The sequence below is a fragment of the Anastrepha obliqua genome, chromosome 5 (genome assembly GCF_027943255.1).
Source record: "Anastrepha obliqua isolate idAnaObli1 chromosome 5, idAnaObli1_1.0, whole genome shotgun sequence".
Classification (NCBI taxonomy): domain Eukaryota; kingdom Metazoa; phylum Arthropoda; class Insecta; order Diptera; family Tephritidae; genus Anastrepha; species Anastrepha obliqua.
In genome coordinates, this window is record NC_072896.1 from 77,270,245 (window position 1) to 77,288,136 (window position 17,892).

Here is a 17,892-nt window from a genome sequence, read left to right on the forward strand (position 1 = left end):
AAACGAGGAGCCAATAATTTTATGCCGACTCTGAAAGATAGTTTTATGAAAGCCTTTTTCGTAGCAGCATTTCATGCAGATATTTGCCATTGCCTGCCGAGAGCGATTACTATTTTTTTAATAGTTTTACTCGTATGCTACCGGGTGATGTTGCACGCTCATTTTTCTATAAATATTTGCTATGCCAAAATCGATGAATCATATGCACATACTTGTATATAAGTGGAACGCTAAGTATGTCAAACGCTGCCCAAAGATGCAAAATGCAGATTTGCAAAATCCGCAAGCGTGCACACATCAACATGAACGCTGCCCCCATCGACAACTGCCGCGCTACGATATTTGGCCCAAAACGCTGTAGGGCGAAATGTTGACCATTTCAAGCATTTCGACGCCAGCGTGTGCGTGTTAACGAAAAAGCAATAAAACATGCAGTACTTGCTGACAGCCTCAGAGAAAACGTAAGCATTTCGAAGTTGACACTTTTGATGTAAATACATTTTTGATGAATATTTTTGTATATTTTAGCAGCGATAGATTATTTTTGTCGCATACCTACAGGGTGGACCAGAAAGGCGAGGAATGCAAATAGGCCTTAAGTTGGCATACACCTACTTAGCGATGGGCGAAAATTTGCTGAAGTAACTGAAAATGATGTGGTTTATTGCTATTCCGCATGTTGCTGCAGCTTTAACAGAATCATTCACGAAATTATTATTGCATACTGGTCAATGGGCTATTTTTTGTGCCAAAGATCACAGACGAACATATGTGTGGAAGTGTGTATAGATGTGTGCATATGTAGGTAATTACATGAAGTTGGTAATAGAACAGCTTAGAGTCCCCTCATAAATTATTTGGCGCAGCACGTTTCCATCTTGCTCAGGCGACATTAATGGACAAATTAATTTATTAATTTATACAGGTGTGCGTGGTAAGAAATTATGTCAAGTAGGAAATGTTAGCAAACTTCCATGGCGTAAGGCGTGACTATTTATTTGTAGATGATGTGGATTTAGATTAATGTGTATGAGTATGTATGTGAGTAGGCATAAATCTAAGCATCCTTACTGAAGAAAATAAAAATAAGTTTCACATATGTATGTACATTCATACATACATACGGACATGAAATTATAATTGCTACCGTGTCTATAATTACGAACTCGTTCATTGTCCTCCACGCTGGCAGGCATCAATATTATATATATATATATAATTGGCGCGTACACCCTTTTTGGGTGTTTGGCCGAGCTCCTCCTCCTTATTTGTGGTGTGCGTCTTGATGTTGTTCCACAAATGGAGGGACCTACAGTTTCAAGCCGACTCCGAACGGCAGATATTTTTATGAGGAGCTTTTTCATGGCAGAAATACACTCGGAGGTTTGCCATTGCCTGCCGAGGGGCGACCGCTATTAGAAAAATGTTTTTCTTAATTTTGATGTTTCACCGAGATTCGAACCGACGTTCTCTCTGTGAATTCCGAATGGTAGTCACGCACCAACCCATTCGGCTACGGCGGCCGCCAATATCAGCCCACTAAAAAAACTCCAGAAATAGCACAAACTCAACAAGGATATCCGAATAACAATATTTTCTGTCAAAAAAGTTACAGCGAATAAAACATAAATTGGTGAATAAAATATAAATTGCAAGGTATGTCAATTAGTCTGGGAATTTGTCAATAAAGCGCAACCCAATTGATGTGCAAGCAAACTTAACTTGCAAGCAATCTTGCCACTAGTCTCCTTCCAGATCTCTACAATGATTAAAAAATTATTAATGCAACTTAAAACAAAAGAAACTTTAAACGAATTTTCTGGATTTATTATTGTTATTTATAAACATGAAATTTTGGCTTTAACTTTCTTAGAAATTATAAGTGTTCCTTAATGATGTGTCAAAATTGAAAGGAAATCAGAGAAAAACCTACGGAAAGCACGCTTGGGCATCATTCGAAGACAACCCGTTCAGCACCGCGGTAAAAAATATTGCGCGGCCAGTGGTCTAGAAAATTGAAAAAATCGATTTTTTTATTTTTCGATATTTCGAAAGTATAGTATCTTAAGAATATACAGTGAAATTTTCATGCGGAAAGTCCGAATATTACAGCTGCTACAGCCCATTAACTAGGTAGAGAGCGATCCGCATGTTCCTGTAACTCAAACTTTAAACTCATTTTCGGCCTGGTGTTGTCAAAAAACAAAAAAAAACTATTCCACCAACTGTTGTTCAGAACATCAATTGTTACTTTTTTGTTTGAAAAAAAAGGATTTTTAGAGTGTCAAATTCAAATATATATTATATATTTTTTTCTATTCTAGTACGGAACATAGCTGCAGTCATACTGATTAATAATTTTTTTTGTCTTTTGTGTTTCTGATGAATAGAAGAGCCAAAATGGACAACACCGCCCAGGTCCAATTTTTCGGCAGGGTCAACTTCAGCGCCATTTTTAAAATTATTAAAATTAAAAAAAAAACTTTTTTTCATTTTGTATGTTAAAGAAGTTAAGAAGTATCGTTTTTCACTTTTTTTATTGTAAAAAAAATTCTTGAAAATACCCAACATTTTCGAGCTCCAGACCCCTTAAAGTGCGACCTTACCTTGTGGTATAAGAAAAAGTTGCAGAGGGGATATCGACACCTGAAGGTGGAGGCGGGAATGTTGGAATACCTTTCAAAACTATCCCACAATGAACGATAAATGAGCCGACGCGTTGTTGTGTTGCATTATCCAGTTGTTCTCGGAGAGCTCAAGCTATTGCGATATGTTGTTCTGCCAAAAATTTTTCGGATACACATGAAAAATGCGTGCCCTTAACGGCTTAATGACGACCATAGATGAGTAACTATTCAGTCCCAGACTGTCCAATGAATGATGCCGCATAGAACCACATTTTCTTCCCTTCATTGGCGACTTGAGCATCCTCACTTTATTTGACCGCTTTCCACCCTTTTTTCAGTCCTTTGGCACTTTCTTTACAGCTCTCGATATTATACTCAAATATCCAGGTGTTATCTTCAATGACTGCACGGCTCCTCCATTTGTGGCTGTTACCCTAAATTGGATACCAACACGTCACTTGCGTCATGATGAAAAAGGTTACTTTGGGAAAGCTTATATAAAATATAAACCAGAGATTGGAATTATTGGGTGTTTTTTCAGCAGCATGAGAACTATCGATATCGATAACTATAGTTTGACAGCTGAGAATGGCAAATTATATTTACATTTCTGTTCAGTAAAGTTTGGCAAGTCATCAAAATGCTACCAAATTGTGGAAATTTACTTTAAGAAAAATAAATCTGTTCGCGAAGTTCATAGAGCATTGGCGGTATCATCGATGTTTATTTCTTTGGAAATAGCTGTCGTTAAGGGGTTACATACGTCTAAACATTATAAACTGTTTTTAGAAGGGATAACAATAGAAAATATAAAAAAATTTTATACATGATTATTAGTACTTAAACTTTATAAAAAATGTATTTTAATTTTTCTTTACAAAAGTTAGTGTATAACAAATCACGTGACCCAAAGTACAATGGTGCTCCACGGTCTGCATCATTTCTCCTTGAAATGTTGAAGGATCTGTAAAAAGTACAAACATTCTGTTGTAGTTATAGTCTGTTGAGTTGGATTTTTTAGTTTCGAAAAATTTTGCAATTTATGGTATTTTATTTTTTACGTTATAAATATCAAACTTTAATTATGTTTATATAATTTTTTAATAAAAATATCAAAAATCCGGCTCGACAGACTATAGAGAAAACACTTTCATATATTAAGAAAAAAACCGCATCTAAAAATATTAAAACTGTATGTATGAGTTATCATGCAGACCGTGCCGGAAAAAGTAGTTTCGAAAATCTGGGAAATCAAAAAGAGAAAATGAAGCTAGATTGGCCACAGGTTACGTAAAGACAGCAGCAACCTAGCAAAAATGGCTTATGAACTCTTGGAACCCACAAGTGAAAAGAGGTCGTAGTCGCCCAAAGTCACCTGGGTGAGGACGGTATGCACAGAAAGCGATCAATTCGGTTCTTAAAATCAAATTAGGAACTATGCGTATGATAGAAGCCGTTGGAAGAGACTAGTTTCCGCCCTATGTTCCAATAAAGAGCGACGATTCTTCTGCATTTTAGAATTCTTACTGCGTGTATGCTTTTAACATGTTACAAGAAATAAATAATAATACCTGTAAGTGTGTAAATATGATAATAATAACAGTTGAATGTATAATTTACAAAGCCCTGCAAATTTCGACTTTGTCTCGGTCGACAGCATGTAACCAAGTTTTTCCGAAAGGAATTTTTGCGCTGAACACAAATAAAGAGCGTTTTTAGGGGTTGTGAAAAATCGTAGTGCTCAAACGGAATATACATATAAAGAAATTAAAGCCTACAACCTAAAGCCTATATCCTCACAAATGAGCAATGCGAGATATCGATCGCATCTCTTTTTATTGCATATTAGGTATTTTTTACTTAAGCTTTTCAATTTTGCATTTTATTTCCGAAGAATTTATTTTCTCACCATGTTGGCCGTGCCTTAGACATGTGGAGCTATTTGAATACAATAACATTAGTTTGGTAAAAAGATATCCATTCTTCTTTGGGAGAAATGTTTGCGGAAATGGTTTTAAGCCAATTTTTTTTTATCGATCTTTAACTCCAGGGCGATTCCACGACTACTAACAATCGACATTTTCGACATTATAGCCATTTTCTTTAACATCAGAAATACCTGAACGGAATGGATGAAACCAAAATTGCACGTAATTAGCTGTTACAGAATCGACACCATTACCACCATTCACAATTTCAGCGACCTCGCTTGCATTTTCGCCTTTATCAAAGACAAAACTGTAAAATGTACCGAATTTTCTCTTTGTTGACTTCCATTGTTAACACTCTGTAAAAAAAAAACACAAAAAACAGTAATCGAGTTTTTTTGTATGAACCTTTGTATGTACCTTTACAACGCACATATGGCCTCTGGTGACGGTCAAGCATGCTTGACTGAGCTTTGTGTGTGTTAGTGCAGTCGGGTGTCGTCGTGTCACACATACTTGTTGTCGGTAAAAATCAAAAATTTTAGATATTAGCGTCAATCACCCGACACGCACACATATAAAGTTCTTGTCAAACAATGCTTGACTGTCACCAGAGGCCAATAAACTTTAAGTACTTTACGAGATATCGATCACTACAGCCATCTACCGAGAAAATAATGGATTTCTTTTTCCCCCAGACAATATATAATTTCATACATATATTTATTACTACTTATGTACAGTAGGTTCTGTTTTTATGCGGCTTTTTTTATGCGGTTTTGAAATAGTGCGGTTTTTTTTTAAATTAAAAAATGCATGTCGACCTATCGCGAATTGTAACTACATATAAACAAGATTCTAAACCAGCTAAGCAAAAACTCATCACAGATTACATCAGAAATGCTAACCCTACAAGTATGGAACCGCCTGCATCACCATCTAGATCAGACGTGTACATTTCCTCAAGTGACGAAAGTGATTTTACGCCAAATCCTAAACGAACGCGCAACATGTGGGTATTGTCTGATTCTATTTCTGACGTAAATTTATTTTTCGATTCTGACGTTTCTTAAATAAAGATATAATTTTCAAAAATACAATATTTTGTTTATGCGATTTTATTTAATTATTTCAGATTCATGCGGTCTATGGAACGTATCTATAGTTATAGTATGGGACTGGTGCCCTTTTTTATGCGATTTTATTACATTATTTCAGATTTATGCGGTTTTAGCACTTTTGAAACGTATCTATAGTTTTACTATAGAACTAGTAGCTTTTTTTATGCTGTTTCTTGCGGATCGTATCTACCGCATAAAAACAGAATCTACTGTACTTAATTAAAATTCATTGTAACGCCATTTTATTTTCTATTTATTGAAAAGCAAAAAAAAACAAAGGCAGAGACAAAAAAACAAAAACAAAAATCGAATGAAACGTCTTTCTTGTGACATTTTCTCGTGTTGTAACTGTTACCTCGCTCTTTTATAGTTATAAGACCAGCCGTTCACGCTTTAACAGAGAAGAGTGAACTTCTATACCTTTTAACTCTTGACAACATTTGTTGCCAGTCTGCTAAACCGAATCAAAGGTAACAATGGCAATTGCACTGAATCCACTGTGTGCAACGAAAAAATTAGCTTGTACTCTTATGAATGCGAGTGAAATTGTTCCCGAGCCTATTGTATTTTTTAATTGCCTTTCATTCAGGTTTTTAATAAAAGAAGGGTTGCACAATATTATCGAAGCGACAACTCTGAATGGTAAATCGAAAGGAGAGGAAAGCTTTGATTCTAAGTACTTCTATGATCTCCATCAATGTGCCACTTGAATTCAAGCGCTTACAGTTGCTTACTCCATGGCAATAAACAAACTATATACAAGAGCAATCACTTCAAATATGTGGATTAAAACTCGAAAATCCAAGTTGTTCTCCTGCTCCCGCGTAGAGAATCCAAAATGTTTATTTATTTTTACAGAAGATGAAAAAAAAAATATAGCGTATATTGTATATATAGGGTGGGCCATGTAAAATTTGCTTTTTGAATTGGCTATAAAAAAACTAATGAATATTTTTTATTTTTTTTTTTATTTTGAAGATTGAGCATTGTCATTTATGAATGAAAAATAATATCGTTCAAATGACTTCCACCTCTGGCTTTACAGTAGGCCATTCGATCAACCCAATTTTTAAGCACATTTCGATTTTTAAGCACAACTTCGATTTCGTGTTTTAAAGCATCAATCGTGTCTGGATGGTTCGCATAGCACTTGTCCTTAACGGCTCCCCACAAAAAATAGTCCAACGGGCTTAAACCACAGCTCCGAGGCGGCCAATTGATATCGGAATTCAAAAACATTAGCCAAAAGTTCGAGTGTAACTTTGGCAGTGTCACAAGTTGCACCGTCCTGTTGAAACCAAATGTCGTCCATGTCATCCTCTTCAATTTTTGGAAACAAAAACTCGCTAAGCATGTCACGGTAACGCTCGCCATTTACTGTAACCGCCGAAGAAGAAGAAAACTCACCAATTTGGAAATAGGTTTTCAATACTTCACAATTTTGTTCAAGCGTATAGCGTCCCATTTCGTAAATGTCAAACCTTAAGTAAATTATGAACACATTTGACATGTCATTTGTGTTTTCCGTTCTCAAAAAAATAGGTGGTTCAAAAAGCAAATGCTATTTGGCCAACCCTGTACGTATGTTGTGGGATATAGTAACAAAGCGTTAGAATAAAATAGTTTGCCTTAATACAAATAATTTTGTGGGTATTCTGCAGAATTGGTTCCTTCGTTTAAGCCTCATCTTCTAATTGCTTAGGTCAGACAGCATGGAAGCTTCGCTGTAGATACCGTCTTTTTCCGGAAATAAAACACTGTCTTACTTTCTTTTTTATCCCAAAATACGCGCTAAGGCTTATTTTCGAGGGAGGGCAAAAATAATAGTATATTTATATATTTTTATTTAATATTTATTTTACACAGAATACAGAAAACAGAAATTTAAATTTATTCAATTACAGTCATGTCATATTCTTCTGGAACATCGTCATAAATATAGTTCTGAATTATATTCTGATTTTCTTCCAAATTAATTTCCTGTTGAATCATTGGTCCGAATCTCTCATGTCTTGCGATATAGCCACCGTTAAATGAATACTTCTTGTCTAAGTAGTCTGTTCGTAATGCATTAGAAACATCTGCCCCATGAATTTTTTAACCAATTCACAACTTCTTGTAAGCCTGGTTTTACAAAATTAACTCAATAATTTCGCACCATTCGGTTTTCAATATATTCATTGATTTGACTAATCAATCATCTTCTCAGCAAGAAAGTTTTTCATGCCTTTAGCGCGGTGAGTACTGACTGAATCTCAACCTAGTAAACCTCTATTCTTACCTCTCAACAGTGGTGGCAGCATAAAATCAACCCAGATTCTTATAACTTTTTGGGTGCACCAGGCTTTTTCACTTTCAATGACATAGATTCCAGAAACTGGTCTTTTTTAGCTTTAGTGATTAAAAATGGCGATACTTTCTTTCCATCTAGACAAATCGCCAAAATAGAGGTAACACGTGCACTACCGTAACCGGTAGAAGGAACGTAAATTGATGAAGCAGCCTTGTGGAGAACTGTCGTTTGAGCTCCTTGGGGATGTCTTATTTTACAAAAAGTTCCGAAAATCACGGTAGAGCTTATTTTCGGAAAAAGACGGTGTTCCATTGAAGTCTATCCATATGTGGCTTAGCATACTTTTGTATTGTGGCGGGGACTGATTCGATGCCAAGATAGCATTCAAGGTCGTTAAAGCGAATATACAAGGAGCATTTACGGCGCACCCTAATACTTTATCCTGAAATCTTTGAACCTACATTACTTGCTGGAACTTGTGCAACCCGAAAGTTCTATTCCATATTTTCACACACAGGTTTCAGAATTTGCTTGTACAGCAGGACTTTCTCGAATATTGATAATTTGGATCTTTACCTATGAGCCGCTAGATATTTTTATATTTGAATTTAAGTTGTGCTCTTTTTTCTTTCATGCATCTAGAGTCATGCGTAAGTATTTCAGCTTATTAAGATTTACGCATTTACGTATTTTAACGCCATTTAGATACAATGGAAGAGACATTCATATGAACTGATTTCGATTCGTGGAGCTTAATTCCCCACGTTCTTGTCCACGCAAGAATATCACTTTGAGCGTGTTGAAGTTGTATATTAGCCTCGGTTTCTGTGTTACCTATAGAAAGTATTGCTGTGTCATCGGCAAATGCTGCAGTAACGCAGTTTTTGTTGACTGGTCTCGAGAGATGGGTCCCAACACTCTCTCCTGAACAACTCCAGCTTCCATTTATTTCAGCACACAGTATCCGGAAGAATCTATCCGACAGATATGACTTTAGTATATGATAATATTGTTCGGGCAGCAGTGCTGTAATTTTATTTAGTATTGCATACTTTGCCAAAAGCCTTTGCAACGTCGAGAAAGATCGCAAAGCATACTTTCGTTTCTTCGAGTGCATTTTCTATAATTCGGGTTATATTGTGTATTTGGTCTATTGTTGAGTGTTTCGCTCGAATGTCGTTGGTATTAATTTCCTTGTTTCAATGATATGATTGAAGCGATACTCATACATAATAATAATAAAAGCGACACACTGGGAATCTTATTTAATAACCTAGGTCCGTATGCTATTTGTATTTTGTGAGATCTTTTACTATTTTACATAAAGTAATGGCCTAACATGATTTTTTCAGCCTGAGGATGGCATTTTATTTTATCATGAAAAACTTTTCCTTTAACTACCAATGTTTTAAAATGTATTTAAGCCACACAAGCACACTGGGCTATGATGGCCATATAAATTTACCATACATGCCCTCAAATTATTGTACAAGTAAATGTCTGTAGTACATACAGACAAAACTATGCTTGTACATATACACTAATATATGTAAATACAAACCCACACTCAAAGTAGGTGATCAGTTGGCATGTGGAACGCTATGACTCAACTGAAATCCTACACAAATCAGCATCTCTGCCCTATTTGGTTTGAGTATTTACTTTTCTACAAATAGACTTACTAACATTCACATCCGAGAAGTGCCTCCATCCTGTGACATCCCAAGTAATAATCCTTGCGGCTTTCTGGGTATAAGAGTAAAATGTTCCTTTTTTCTGCTTATAATAGTAGCACTTCTAATATTTTTGCAAAACAAATATCCAACGGGAAAAATATTGTAAATACATTTTTATAATACTTAGCAAAGATTGCGGAATGCTTTTCTTACACATATTTTTTTAGCCTCATTGAAAAGTTTTGTTTCGCTGAGAAAATCATTTCAGTATAAAAAAAAAACGTATATGTGAGGTCTTCTCAGTTTCCTGTGAATTTAAGTACTACGTAGGTGTATTACAAAGCGCGTCAGAAGAGAATGTTTTATTTTTGCATTTGATTGCTAAATAGTCAACAGTAAATTTTGAAATTGAAATTTAGAAAATCTTCGATTCTTTCTCACACAAGTGCAACCAAAAAAGTGGAAAATGCGAAAATAAACTAATTTATTGGAAGCAATCACTATAACTCAATTGAAATTAATACTTTTGGATATATTTCCAGATTATCAAGGAGCACTCTTACTACTGGCATCACCAATGATAAATGCCGATAATCGATAATCAACTTAATGAACTGTCGAAAAGTTACTCGCCCTAAACACGTACTAGCTATGTAAATTTCGGGATTGTACTGATGGTGCGATTTTTGGGAACCTTCAGGTTTGCTCTCCAGCTGAGCTTCATACCTAGTCTAGATTTTTTCGCCACACATGGTCTTACTAATAGGATTTAGGTTAGGTTATGTTGAACGGATTGACTTGCAGTCACGCATTGACCAGTTCGATCCATAACAATATTACATGGAGTTCATTAGTTATGTGTTTTGAAATAGTTCACCCGCATGGTGCCTATTTTTATTTCGAATTTGAGGACACATTTCCAACCTACTGCAAAGATTTCTTTCAATACATCAAACTGTGGTGCCCACGATTATTTTAAGCGTTTTTGAATAACGCAGCACATCCGCAAAGGAGAGGCTCTACAGTTTCCTTCGAGCCCTGCTCCCTATTTTTCCTGTACTCCTCGCTGTTCGAGATTCCTTTCTTATAAGCATACGCTGCTACTGGGCCATGTCCCGTCAGCACACTTACGACTGCGAGATCGTCATGTTTACACATGATCTGAGCATTCCTGCAAGTGGACGGACTCCACAACTTGTGCTGAATTTTCTGACCATATTTGGATCAAGTCCATTGTATAATATTCGTACTCACTTTTGTATTTCGTTAACAAAATCCCAGGATAACGAGACTCCGTTTTTCGCTATATGGTTTACTATTTCGTTCCCTTCAATGCCCTTATGGCCTTGAAGCCAATAGAAATGTAGCTTACAATTCGTTGCCTACCTTTTTGCTGACTCCCTGCTCTGAAGAACGATTTGAGATATTATACAATACTAAAGGATGTAATTGCTTTAATGGCTGCCTGACTGATATTGATAAAAATACGTTCAGTCTACATCGCGTCAAACAAGATTGGCCAGTTTGGCTTCACTGTCCATTGAGAACAACCTTGATTTTGCTAGTCTATTAGAGACTTTGCTGATAAAATAGCTAGAAAAATCGAGTTCTAACTGTTTGTTTCCATTAATTTTTCATTCGATTTCGAGTTCGACTCACTGACAAACAATATAGGCTTACTGATTAAAGTTATATCAAATTGAATTAAAAATATGTTCCGCAATTTAAAAATATATAATATTAGAATTAGAATTATTTAGAATTTTTTTCTTTCATATTTTATTATTTTTATTTTTTATTTTTATATTTTATTATTCTTTATTTTTATTTATTTTTTCATATTTTTATTTCGCAAGCTTAAGGCCTATGTGACAATAAGACAACAAATAAAATTGTTGCTTTCATTTATTTGTCGATATTTTAACCTCAATTAGAGTTCATCGTCAGTTGCTCTTGGCTGTGTCTAGTCTATACTGTGTATATAATAAAGTGGGGCTAACTAAGGACTCGCCCGTGCTGACTGGATGGATAGGGCCAGCTTTGCTCCTGCCCAGCAGTATGGGTTTCTAATAAGAAGATTCCATAGTCTTAGTGTTTGTTTACCTTTTGCCTGATACACAGTGAAGGACTTAAGTCTACATACAAGAGCATATTTCCTTTTTTCCTAGAAAGTATACTGTAATTGAAAAATTGTATTCATAAATTACAAAAAATAAATTATTTCACTTGTTTTATAACAAAAAAAAAATCAACAAAACAGCAAAAACGCGGTATAATAAAAGTCTGTATACCACCATCTGGTTTGGTTCACTTAAGCAAAGCAAACATTGAAAAACTAGCTGGAAAGAACCGTTAATGGAAAATTTCAGTTGATGTCTTCCTTGCTATTACATACATACATACAAGTGATAGTTCGTATGAATTCATATAATAATAAAAGGCGAATCGACAGCCTACAGAATTTATTCAGAGATGGAAGCTCCATTTTAAGGGAATCTACCAAAATCCTAGAATTAGTACTCCGAAATTTGTCCAACACATCGTTGATACACCCGGAAAAAGTGTTCATCCAAAAACTATTAAGATAATAATAGCCGATATTTCAGCAGAAGTTTTCTGATTTCCGTCACCTTCGGCCAGAGTTTGCATGGGCATACATTGACAAAAGAATGTTTCATTTACTGAAGAATCGAAGTTTAATATTTGGAAGTGCTGGGCGGACTAAAATATGGAGGAAAAGAAATGCGGGTATGGAAATGAAAAATTTGATACCTATTGTCGAGCACGCGGTGGTAGGGTAATGTTTTGTTAAGCTATAACTACTTCTGGCGTTGAAAATATGACGTTTATTGAAGGTACTATGGACCGATATAAATATAAAAACATGTTGGAACAACATTTGAAGCCATCAGTAGAATGTTGGGTTCTTGGGTAAGGTTAGGTTTTCGAACAAGACAATGAGCCCAGGCATACTGAACTAATTAACAAAGAATGGTTCTTATTTGGCTTTAAATTACGCACCCACACAACTATATACAACGTCTTAGAGAACGGATTTAAATCCGATAGGCATTTTAGGGAAAAAAATTTGACAAAATATGTTAACTGACGCAAAATCGATGGAGAAATACTTGATGGAGACATAGAACCAAATAACGAAGGAAGAGCTTACCCAACTAGTCGGTTCAATGTCTCGACGCCGTCAAGCTATGATTGATAACGATGGTGAGCATACTACATACTAAAATTATCGAAAAAAGCTAGTTTTAAAATGAATAAGTCTGTTTTTTAAGCTAATTGACTGTATCTAGGCTTTTTTCATACCGCTGTTTTGCTGCTTTGTTAATTTTTTTTTTCTTAAAAAGCAGAGGAAATAACCTAATATTGGTAAATTTATGATTAAATATTAATTCCGAGGAAAACTGCATCAAAAACTCAGTTATTGCATACCTTCTGGGAAATAAGAAAATATGCTGCTGTATGTAGACTTGTGTCTTTCACTGTATGTACGAGTATATTATACCATCTGTAATACTCAAATAAAGTATTTATATACTTATATATGTACATACAAAAACTCAGTATAAGAACATACGCACACCTCGTGCTTAGCTGACATTACAATATTACCAAAGCATTCTATTTCGGACAACACTTCAGATATTCGCTTTAATTAACTACTAGCTGTCCCTTCTTAGGTTGACAATTGCAAGGGTATGTGTAAATTACAGAGTAGAAAACTGTCAGATTATATGAATTACTCATACGCCCCCACTTCCGTTAAGTCTTTTTTTATTCGATGAAGGGATGTGGATAATTTTGTTAATATTAAATTATTTACAAAAATTTACTATATAATAATAAAACTTAATGCTAAGTGCCTACATAAATGAACATTCTCAGTGACATTGGCCTAATTGTTTGGCTTTTGATTGCCAAAATTACAAAAAAGGTAAACGAGTGAGTTAAAAAACTATGGTCGATAGTGAGAATTTTAGGGAGAGAAAGTAATTAGTTAAATATGTAACAGTTCTGCTGAAGGTTTTGCTTCATTCAAAATACACATTTTTATTCAAATAAACTAGAAATTAAAAATATTTGTATAAACAATTTTTTTTCTATGCCGCGAAAGCATTTAAAATTTAGATGAAAAGATATTTGAATCCTTAAGTTCTAACTTGATGTAAAGGGGTACATATTTAAAAGTTGAACTCAAATACCGCTGAGTTCTTTTGCCGCATTTTTACTCGAAAGAAGTGACGCTCTTGCGATGTTCCCCGCTGAAGGAAATCTAACCCGTACTGGACTATTTCATTAGAGTTCTTTGCGCTTACGGATATTCAATTAGGGGACCTAATTAGAGGGACCTACACTTTCAAGCCGACTCCGAACGGCAGACATTTTTTATGAGCAATTTTTCATGGCAGAAATACACGCGGAGGTTTGCCATTGCCTGCCGAGGGGCGACCGCTATTAGAAAAATGTTTTTCTAAATTTTAGTGTTCTCTCTGTGAATTCCGAATGGTAGTCACCCACCAACCCATTCGGCTACGACGGCTGCTCAGCCAAATCGCTCAAGAGAAAATTGGCACAGTATAATCCACCAATATTAAATCATGGATCTCTGATATTTCTTGGGACTGTACAGCTGCACTGCATTGTTGACCGCCTAACCAACCAGCAGAGTGCCGCCTGACCAACCAATCAGAGATTCTAATGGTGCGGCCGCCGTAGCCGAATGGGTTGGTGCGTGGTGAAATCACCAAAATTAATAAAAACATTTTTCTAATAGCGGTCGCCCCTCGGCAGGCAATGGCAAGCCTCCGAGTGTATTTCTGCCATGAAAAAGCTCCTCATAAAAAAATCTGCCGTTCGGAGTCGGCTTGAAACTGTAGATCCCCTCCATTTGTGGAACAACATCAAGACGCACACCACAAATATGAGGAGGAGCTTGGCCAAACACCTAACAGAAGTGTACGCGCCAATTATTTATTTTTTTTTTAATGGTGCTCTGCTGACCTCAATGATGACCAGATTCGTAGATGGAAAGTGAATCTAGCTTCGAAGTAAGTAACACAACAAGTAGCAACAAAATAACAACATCCTGTCCTAGTTTAGCGGAGATCGAGGATGCAATCAAAAAGCTGAAGCCGCGGGCGAAAATAGCATACAGCTAGAACTACTGATCGCCGACCCGGAACTTTCAGCGGAAAGTCTGGACAATGAAAAGCTGCCTCCGTCCTGGGCAAAAGGCAAGCTGTCCAAGAGAGGCGATTTGCGGGACTGCGGCAACTGGCGAAGAATAACCCTGCTCAAAGCCACCTACAAAATTCTAGGCACGATCATACAAGGCAGACTTCAATATATAGAACGCTCCTTAAGGGATGAACAAGCTGAATTTCTCCCTCACCGAAGCTGTGTTGACCAAGTCAAGACACTTTGGGTTATAGTAGAACAATCGAAGTGGCAGTGCTTCACAACGGCAGCAACCCATTCACCACCAACTCAGGCGTAAGGCCAAGTTGTCCCTTGTCACTTCTTCAATTTGCCATACTCCTAGACGACGTTATGAGTCGATTGACCCTGCACAAAAGAGGCACCGCATGGAGTTTCACCAGACATCTTGAGGACCTGGACTTCGCCGATGACATCTGCCTCCTCTCTCATAAGCTCAGCTCTGAGATGCAAATCAAAGTCTAGTCACGCTGGTACGCACTGTCGAACTGGAAGCAGTAGGCCAAAGATCACTTGGCGAAAGTCGATGCTCCCAAGTGGAATAAATATGATACACAAAAAAAAAATATATACATATACATCAAGAATATGAAATATCCTTTGGGAATTAAAACAAATGGCTTGAACATTTTATGCGATGAAATGCCAATGGCTGCTCTACCCTGTGTGTACTATTTTCACCGCTGAAGCTTTTGTTGCAGAATAAGCCATTGACTATGTGAACAAAAACAAATGAAAATGCATAATTTTTTCTGATAGCAAAGCATGCATCGCATCCACCAAATCACCTTCTAACTCGCATCCATCAGAGTTGCGGCTAGAAATAAAATCAATTGAATGTGGACACCCGGTTATGCGGGAATATCAGGAAAAGTGCGACGACCATTTGGGCCAATATCGTATATTCTTTAATAAACAGTTTCTAAAATATTTTCATAAAGAAGAAATTAATCTGTCTAGATTCAAAATAAATCTCACTTCAAAATTTGAAATATTTTTTTTTTTTACAAAGTGCTCCATATACCCAAGGCTGCGTCGTATGGCAACAGTCAACACGATTTTTGGGTCGGACTTCTGCATATCAAATTTTGATTTCGCTTACGTAATACTATAGGGAAATAAATATTTTTGACCAATGCTTGCGTTTATAGTCGCCATAGCAACTTTCGAAATTTTAGGGAAAATTACTGGAAAAAATATTTTTAATGATGGAAATCTTTATTTTGATATTTACTCGCTCCATTGAATCCCTTTTTGTACACTGCGACGCCATTTGCAAAATTATAAATCTTCCGATAAAAAAATAATAGCTTCGAATTGAGAGAACGATTTACCTTACTATATTTGGATTCTACGAAATGCGTCGTTCGAAATTCGAAGAGTGCCATCACTGACTTCATTTGCGCCATCTCGCAGATTTAATTTTTTTTAAGTAATAAATTCACTCACACGTTATTTGGTACAGATACGATTTTTTTGTAATATTGTTTCAAAACATTTTGCAAAAATGGAAAAACCGTTCATCATTTATTTGTGATATTTAAAGTGAAAAACATGTCAGTAGATAACACTGCATTTTGTATGAATTCCAAAAAGAAAGCAACGCATCGGTTGAATGTAAAAATTTATGTGCGGTATTTGGAAAAAATATTGTGAATGCTCGTACTTGTCAAAGATGGTTTAGCAAATTTTCGTTCCGGGGATCTGAACCTCCAAGAAAGTGATCGATCTAGATGACCATCCAAGGTCGGTAATGATGTTTTGGAATCCATGTTGGAAAATAATCCACATTTAACAAGTCGAAAAATTGCAGAGGAATTTGTTATTCACCATACAACTGTTGGAGATCACATTAAGTCTCTTGGGTTTGCGTTAAAGCAAAGTGTTTGAGCTCCACATGAGTTAACGAAAAAGAATTTGTCTAATCGTGTAATAATAAGTCCATCACATATAGTTAGACACAATGAGGAGCCGTTTTGGACAAGCTGATTACTGGATTTAGAGGTAGAAAGTGGAATTTTGCGAGAATATTAAGAAAAAAAATGTTACTGCGAACCAGAGACAGCATCAGTAACAGTGTCCATCAAAACTTAGTGTCCATAAACGAAAGGTACTGCTTTGTTTGTGATGGAACAGGAAAGCTCCAGTGTACTACAAGTTGCTGAAACTTGGAAAAACCATCAACGCGGAACTGTACTGCAAGCAGCTGGAAAAGAAAAAAGGCCAGCATTAACATCCAGAAAAGGACACTATTTCCACCCCAATAATGCTCAACCGCATACTACAATGGTGACACAACAAAAACTGAATGCCTTTATCTTCAAAACCGACCACATATTTTCGATGACGTTCAAATCCCGTGATTGTGCAGGTGTTTCAACAATGTGGAGGCATATATATTTTAACTAAGTTTGTATTATTTGTGACTTGTGGTGAGGGTCGTTATCTTGATAAAAACCCTCAAAAAAAAATTTTATTGCAGAAGTTTTAAATAAACGTATTTGTTCATTGCTTCTTCGATAAAGGTCACATTTCCAACTCTATTTGATGACATGTATGCCCAAACCATGGCGTTCCCAACACAATGTTATATAGTCCCTCGCAAATGTTGGGGTTTGAGCTCCATATTGGTCATAAATAAGTTTGTTTTTACCTCGTCTGCAAAAAGTGCGGTCCTCCACAATGCTGGGGTTTTATTTATATGGTTACACGCAAAATTAAATCTCTTATTTCTATTCTGTGCACTTACGAAAAGTTTGTTACGGGCTGTTCCACCATTTAAATTTGGTTCCCTCAATATTTTTCGAACACTTTCTGTATGGCAAGTCTTACCTAAATACTTTCTGGTCATTTCACTTATCTTTGCAATTAACTTTCACTGAATTTTTATTCACTTGGCTATTGTTTCACCTGCTCTGTTTCATGCCAACCTCACTCTACATACTCTCACATACCAAAAATATAATTTCGCTTGTTGAATACGATCGGTTGCTGGGATCATTACAAAAAAAT